Source organism: Ochotona curzoniae, unplaced genomic scaffold (assembly GCF_017591425.1).
Source record: "Ochotona curzoniae isolate NIBS_2020 unplaced genomic scaffold, NIBS_Ocur_1.0 contig_1, whole genome shotgun sequence".
In the NCBI taxonomy this organism is placed as follows: Eukaryota; Metazoa; Chordata; class Mammalia; order Lagomorpha; family Ochotonidae; genus Ochotona; species Ochotona curzoniae.
The window spans coordinates 27,652,250-27,660,237 of record NW_024464918.1 but is presented as its reverse complement, the minus strand read 5'-3'; positions in this window follow the sequence as shown (position 1 = coordinate 27,660,237).

Below are 7,988 nucleotides of genomic sequence, written 5' to 3'. Positions count from 1 at the left end.
AACCTTCAATATGCCAATGTGCATTGCAAATTTTGAAGCAGAGAGCAAAATATCCCGCACTTTCCAAACTTCTTCAGTCAAGCTTTAATCCCTTCCTCTGTACCCCTGTTATTCTGCAAGCACTGTAGGCTGTGGAGTGCATGTTAAAAGGCATGAATTTATCTGAAAGAGGCCAGGGCTGGGGAACGAACAAGCTGTGGGAAGTGCAGTGTCCCTCATGTATCTGTGGCTAGCTGGACTAGATCAAGTGTGGGCATAACATCCCTCTGGGCAGGCCAGTTATGGAAACTAACAAGAACATGCTGAATCTTATTTATTTGGTTTCTATGTTTTTCTAGGAGAGGACTAAGAACTTCTGCCATTTGTTTTGTTTTGAATAAATCCTGGGGCCTCAGTGGCCTACCAGCAGTTCTGGGCTTCCTCCTCAGGGCCTGGAACCCAGCAGCCCTGGCCTTTTGCCTGAGGTTGGGAGAAGACCAGATGGAAACATGGCTTTCAGATGGGGTGGAGTGAGGCAGAGGATTCAGGGTTTGAATGAGAAGGTATTTACTGTTCTATGGGGGCACTGGAAATGCTGAGGTCCCTACAAGAACTGAACCCCTGCTCTAGCCAGGGAGTAATTTAGGAAGGCTCTGGGGAGTCCCTAGGGCTTTGAGTCACACAGACCTGGGTGGTGACTGATGCTGTGTCCTGCAGGTTGATGACCTAGCAGGTATAGATGCCATCATCCCTGGCTCGAGCCTCTTGCACATAAAGGGTTCTCCCTGTTACTTGCTGTACCTGGTCCTCCCAGTGGACCACATCAGACTACTCGCAGCTGTACAGGGGTCAGCCCAGCTCCCGGGGACCGAAATAACTGTCCATCAGGTGCCATCTCTGCCTTGGGTCCCAGCAGGTGAAAAGAACTGTGTATCCTTCCAGGGAGAGAGAAGTGACTTGCTCAAGGTCACGCTTTGTCCTAGTGCCAGAGCAAGCTTTCAGGGCCAAGTTCTTGGTAAAAAAAAATCTCTCAGCTTCTCAGGCCATGAAGCCTGCACATACACTTAAGCCTCATTTTCACGTGGCTGGGGTTAGCTTGAATGTTACCTAGGGGATGAGTTCCTGACCACACCATGTTGAGCAGATCTACCCATTGGCCTGTTCTGTCCTTACTGTAGCACTTTGCAATCCCTCTATTTTCCACTTCCTCTTCCCTGCTTAGACAGTCACTATGCAGATAACAAAAGCCATTTCTCATTTTGACTTAACTTTGTGACCTCAGTACCTGGTACGTGTCTAGCACGTGGTAGATGCTCCATACTTACTGTTCGATAAATGAGCAAAGGTCCCTCTTGGTTCTCCTTCTAGGTCCTCATTTCCACTTCCCTCTGCCAGCACACCAACACACCATAAACACAGGTGCATGCAGCCGCCTCTTACTTTCTGCCATGGGTATTCCTGTCTAAAGTCTACAGTGATCACCAACTCACCCAGAACTCTGCATGACACACTGAAGCTCTCTCCCTCAGTCAGAACAATGTTGTGGACACTTGGACAATGGGTTTGGAGGAGGAAGATGGGTCTACTGTGAATAAGCAGGAGGAGAAAATGTACACAAATGTATTGACCTCACTGTTAGAATGGTTGGACTGATGGCAGGTAGATAGAGGAAGGCAAGGAATTAATATAATGTTTAACTTGAGAGAGGATAAATGGATTAAGATGGCTGATTAGGATTTGTGGGTATGTGATTGAGTTTAGATAATTCGTGAAGGATGGATGGATAAGTGGATGGAATAGTTGGGCTTGGTTGAGAGCTGTTGGGTGAAAAGGCTGAGCTGACACAGGGGAGCGCTGTGGCTTATCTGCTGTCTGCCTGGACAAATGACTGACTACAATGGACTGTTGTTGAAAGTTGCTTGGGTTATGGGGCTTGAAACAACCACAGACTGCAAACCCAAGGTTCCCAGGGAGGTGTTTCTCCCTTCACCCTCCCATTCTGTGCCCACTCAGAGCCCACGGCCCACGCACAGTTGGATGTAGAGCAGCAGAGATTTGTGTCACACCATGCAGGCAGGCCAGGCAGAAAAGGGAGCTGGCTCGGGGGCAGTGGATGTTGAAACCCTTCTTCATATCAAAGAAGATGTCCATCTCATCCACTGGGACTTCCTCAGAGCAGAGTTCAGGGTGCAGCATCCCTCAGGCTAGGGGTTGGGCATCTGGCAGGGAAGTAGGGCTGGCTGATGGGTGCGCGGTAGAACCACCGCACAGTAATGCTGTTTAGGTACAAAGATCTGGGAATGAAGGAGAGAGAACTAAGCAGGCAACAAAGATTTGTTGCTTCTCTACACTTCCCAGGGGTAAGAGGAAATTGAAACCACACTTTGCTCATCCTCACACACTCTGCCAAGGGGTCCTAGACTAAGGATGCTAGAAGACAAACCTGCTCGCCTCAGCTCTGCTTTGGATGTCTGTGTGTTTTCTTTCTCTTTCCCCATTTCTAGTCTTCCTTGTGCACCATGAAGGATCCAGACTCTTGGGTCTCAAAGAGTCGTTCTGGGCAGCACACATTCCAGCAAACAGTGAATTGAAGTCCAGGTTTCTGGTTTGATTCCTAGTCCTGCCACCTACTTGCTATGAGATCTTCAACAACTCACTTTCTTCCGTGAGCCTTGGCTCTTTTCCTGTGTCACCTGGAAGCCATAATCCCATTCTGGCCTACTTTGCAGAACTGATAAGCAGCAAATGAGATATTGGATACAAGGCACCAGGTCCATGGGAAGCAAACATTCATCAGGTTCTTTCAAAGTGCTTTTTACGGGCCCAGCAGCGTGGTCTAGTGGCGTGGCCTAGTGGCTAAAGTCCTCGCCTTGAACGTGCCGGCATCCCATATGGGCGTCGGTTATAATCCCAGCAGCTCCACTTCCCATCCAGCTCCCTGCTGGTGGCCTGGGAAAGAAGTTTAGGACGGGCCCAAAGCTTTGGGACCCTGCACCCATGTGGCAGACCCGGAAGAAGTTCCTGGTTCCCAGCTTCGGATCGGCGCAGCACCGGCTGCTGCAGTCACTTGGGGAGTGAATCATTGGACGGAAGATCTTCCTCTCCGTCTCTCCTCCTCTCTGTATATCTGACTTTGTAATAAAAATAAATAAAATCTTAAAAAAAAAAAACAAAGTGCTTTTAACAAGACAATGTTGGGTCAGAGCCTTGCATGTGCAATGCTGCCATGAGCAAGAATTATCTGGGGCTGGGTTTGTAGAGCAGTTTTTCCCAATAGAACCTTCTGTGACAATGGAAATGTTCTGTATTTGTGTTGCCCAATAAGGAATCTGAGTCTACTCTCAGTCTGAAGCATATTTTCTAAGGTTTCCAAATACAAATACTATAAATATTTTTTTAAAGGAACAACAGGCACTTTTAATCATCTACATTTTCACTTTGGAATATGTTGTGGTTACCTTTCCAGGTCAATAAACACATGTGAACTGACATTTCCAATGACTTACGTGGTATTTTATGGTAAGGAAGTTCCATGATTAATCTCCTTACTGTGGAGTATATAGGTTAATTTACTGCCTTAGCGAAAATAAACAATTGTGGAGTAAACAGCCATGCATGAACCTTTAAGGAGATTCCATTCTGAGGAGGAGAACTGACTATGGCCTACGAAGGGGACTCTACACACTGTGCTATCCAAGCTACCCCTGATATTTAAAAACTTGCCTAGAACATGCTCTAAATTCCCCTTAAGATTCGATTCTCTAGTACATAAGATTCAATACTTAGCTACACCAAAGTTACCAGTGACAGTCTTACATTGCCATCCCTTCTGTTTCATCTCCCTATTTCAACCATTGAATACTGCAAAGTTAGGATTATTCTGATTCTTCCCATGTGGAAGTGGAGTTCCCCTCCCAAAGGTGCTGTCCCAAAGGTTCAGAGACCTAGCACATAGGTCTAGACCTGGAACATACAACATCAGGTCTGGCTGACTCTGGATTCCATGGGAATTCTTGAGCCTGTCCAGTGAAGAGTGACTCTGCCTGCCAAGAACTACTAGTGTAGAATAAGAGAGGAGCTGGGAGGCCCCCCTGATTGTATTGCTTGTTTGATTGTTCTAATTGCCAGGCTGTTGGAGCAGCTGTCAGGAGGAAGTCTCTGGACTCTAGTCACCTTCCTGCTTGGGACTGGAGTTGAAATCTGACCAAGGGTTGGCTTCCAGAGCTAGACCTATTCTAGCCCAGTTCTCACGGGGCCCACTGAAAACCCTGATTCACAAGTGTTGCTATAAATACACCTTCCTTAGAAGGTGGGGAGAAGGGTTCACCTTCTGTCACTGAGTGGCTATCAGGCCTTCTGGGAGCCATCACAAGACATCTCCAACTCTAATGCTCCCAGGTTATGACCACCTGGGCAAGCTTACATAAGGGGCCCAGTTTGGTCTCAAGCTGATGATGGATATGGTTATCACTGAACTCACTGGGCAGCCAGGCCCTGAGCAACATGCTGCCATGTATCATCGCATGCAGGAGTCACAGAGCCCCGTCTAGAAGCCTTCACTGAGTATCATGGCAGTTGTCATTGTCACCAAATCAGAAGCAATCCGTGGGATGCTACTGGCTCAGGTTTCAGTTTCCTCACATGTAAAATAAAAAGATTGAACTAAATCAGAGATTTTCAAGTCTAAAAATAAGCCAATCAGGGGCCTGGCGTGGTAGCCTAGTAGCTAAAGTCCTTGCCTTGCATGCACCAGGATCCCATTTGGGTTCCAGTTTGTATCCACTTCCCGTCTAGCTCTCTTCCTGTAGTTTGAGAAAGCAGTAGAGGACAGTCCAAAGCCTTGGGACTTTGCACCCATTTGGGAGACCCAGAAGAAGCTCCTGGCTCCTTGCTTTGGATCAGCTCAGCTCCAGCTGTTGTGGCCATTGGGGAGTGAACCAGCAGATGGAAGATCTTTCTCTGTCTCTCCTTGTCTCTGTAAATCTTCCTTTGCAATAAGAATAAATAAATCTTAAAAAAAAGTCAATCAGGGTTGATGCGGTAGCATTTCAGGTTAATCTTCCATCCATAGTGCCAGCATCTGATATGGTTACCAGATTGAGTCCCAGCTGCTGCAATTTGATCTACTTTGATCTCTGATCCCTGCTGGATCCCTGAAAGAGCAGTGGAAAATGGTCCAAGGCCTTTGGCCCCTGCACCCCTATAGGAGACCTGGAGGAAGCCCCTGGCTCTTGGCTTTGGACAAGCCCAGCTCTAGCTTTTGTGACCATGTAGGGGGTGAAATGGTGGATGGAAGATCTCTCTGTCTTTCCTTCTCTCTCTCTCTCTCTAACTGACTTTTAAGTAAAATAATACATCTTTTTTAAAAAGTAAAAACAAACACCAAGCCAATCAGTAGAGAGATTATGGATAGAAAAACCCTTCCTTGACATCCTGAAAAGTCAATGTTATTAAAAACAAGAAATGAGGAACAGGCATTGTGGGGCAGTGGGTTAAGCAGCCATGCCAGCACAGGTTCAAGTCCCAGCTATTCCACATCTGACTCAGTTCCCTGGGAATCTACCCACTATCAAGTGCTGGGCTACAAATCTTTCAAGCCCTTCCATAAGAAAGCCCTAAAATCATCCACTGTGGTTAGCAAAAGATGCTTCAAGTCCAAAAACCTAGGAATCAACACCCATTCTTAAGGGTATGTAACCTTAGAAGAATGGCCTCAGGATCTTTAACATCAAGGTCATAATGCGCCTTTTATCAAGTATGTATGGAGCAGGCTCTTTACACACACACACACACACACACGAACATTCCATCTATATAACTACCCTATAGGACCCAGTGTGATAGCTTGATTGGTTAATCCACCCCTTGCAAGTGCTGAGATCCAGTATGAGTACTGGTTTGTGTCCCAGCTGCTCCATTTCCTATCCAGCTCCCTGCTTATGACCTAGGGAAGCAGTAGAGGATAATCCAAAATCTTGGGATCCTGCACCCATTTGGGAGACCCAGAAGAAGCTCCTGGCTCCTCACTTTGGATCAGCTCAGCTCCAGCTGTTGTGGCCACCTGGGGAGTGAATCAACAGAGGGAAGATCTTTCTTTCTGTCAAGCCTGCCTTTCCAATAAAAAAAAAAAATACATATGTTTTTAAAAATTAAAAAACTACCCTATAATTTTGAAATTACTGTTTTCCCATTTTGCTCCCAAATAAACTGAGTCTTACAGACTTAGGCCTGTTAAATCTTCTCAGTAAGTGGAAGGGCCAGGATTTGTTCAATTCTCTTCCAAAGTTCCACTCTCTCCAAACCATGACATGAGTCCCAGCTGGATGGGCTTAAATGCTAGCCTTGATTTCCAGCTCAGAGAAGCCTTTTAGGTCTGCAAAAGCCTTAGAAGCACAACAAGCTATCTCACTGTACGAAGAGATCTTTGGCTTCCTTCCCAGGTGCCAACCCTGAGGTGGGGCAAGGGTGGGGTGGGGGGAGTCTCTGGGACTGAGACCTTGGGAATGAACAAGACTGATTGATTGTTTGCTTTTTCACTCATCACATATTGACTGAGCATTTACTCTGCCAAGAATGGGGTCATGAAGAAGACAGGCACGAGCAGAGGCCACCAATAAAAATATGATTACTACTTGGGAGCCGTGCCATAAGCGAAAAGAACAGGATTCCAGGCTGACCAAGACACAGGGTGGGCAGAGGGCAGATGAGAAAGGAATTTCTAGGAAATGCTTTTGAGGGAGAAAGCCACAGGAAGAGCTAGCAGGAGTGAGTCCAGCTTGGAGAAAGGACTTAGTTTCAGGCAGACAGAATTCCATGTGCAAATGGAATCTTTCAAGAGTGAGTCAGGCTGTCTTGGAATCCTAGAGCGTCTTATAGAACATTGAATCTTAATAGCCAAGAATATTAAAACCAGACACAGACTCCTCCATGGGTCAGTGGAACCTGAGGGTGCCAGAGACGCGGAACCCCTGCAGGGAGACCAAAGGGGACTGGGTGACATAGATCCCTCTTTCCTACTGTCCAGAGGCAAAGCTGAGCATGAGGTCCCAGAAGCCAGAACTAATCTCAGACCTTACTATGAATAAATGTGGACCCTTTCCATTTAGTTTATTTTTATTGTTTTGAGCTAGTTGCTATAAATGAGTGGGATCGGTGAAGCCCCACAGTAATCTCTTAAGACAGATACCTTTGGAAGTCTCCTGTAATATACCTGAGAAAATAGAAACTCACATTTCAAAAAAAGAAGCAAGCAGCAGTTCATGGTCACTCGGCTAGAATGCGGTAAAACCAGAAACCCCATGCTTTTTGTTTATTTGCTTCTTAATTTATAGACTGTGCTGTGAGATACTGTCTTCCCCTGGTTTTTCTAATGGCAGCAGCTTTCAGACCTGCAGTGTCACAGGGACCCCACCTGGCCTTTCCAGAACTTTTCTTATGGAGTTCAGGGTCAACTGTGGAACCAGAGCTCTGCCCGGAAGGTCACCCACATCCAGACAAACCCGTGAGAATCTCCATGTGCTATTAACGCTGAAGCAATGAGTTTGTTTGTGAGATTCAAGGGACAGCCTGATTTGGAGTCTGGAAACTCGAATTCCAGTTAGAGTTCAGGGCCATGCTACCGGGACAAGTCGTGGAGGCTCCCTGGGTTTAGCCTCCACATTTCTGAGATAAGATCGCAGGACCTGTCTGTACCCCTTGATTGTGAAGGAACAGTGGATGCTACCATGTGTCCTGGACCGTGGTAAACAGTCGCATACCACATGACAAAGGTGTGGTCAGCAGTGGGACGCAGGGGCAAGTCTGGTGGTGGGCCCCTTGGATGATAATGTACTGAAAAGCTCCTATCTCCCAGAGACGGCTGTGGCTGTCATCACATCACATCACGGGGCATTCCTCACGTGTCAGAGGCGACTCTGATGAGAACGAGCCTACTGCATTGCCAGACGTATAAAGGTCTGTCACGTGCAGTTACGCAGTGTTTGGTAATGATAATGAGCAACTGACTTTTG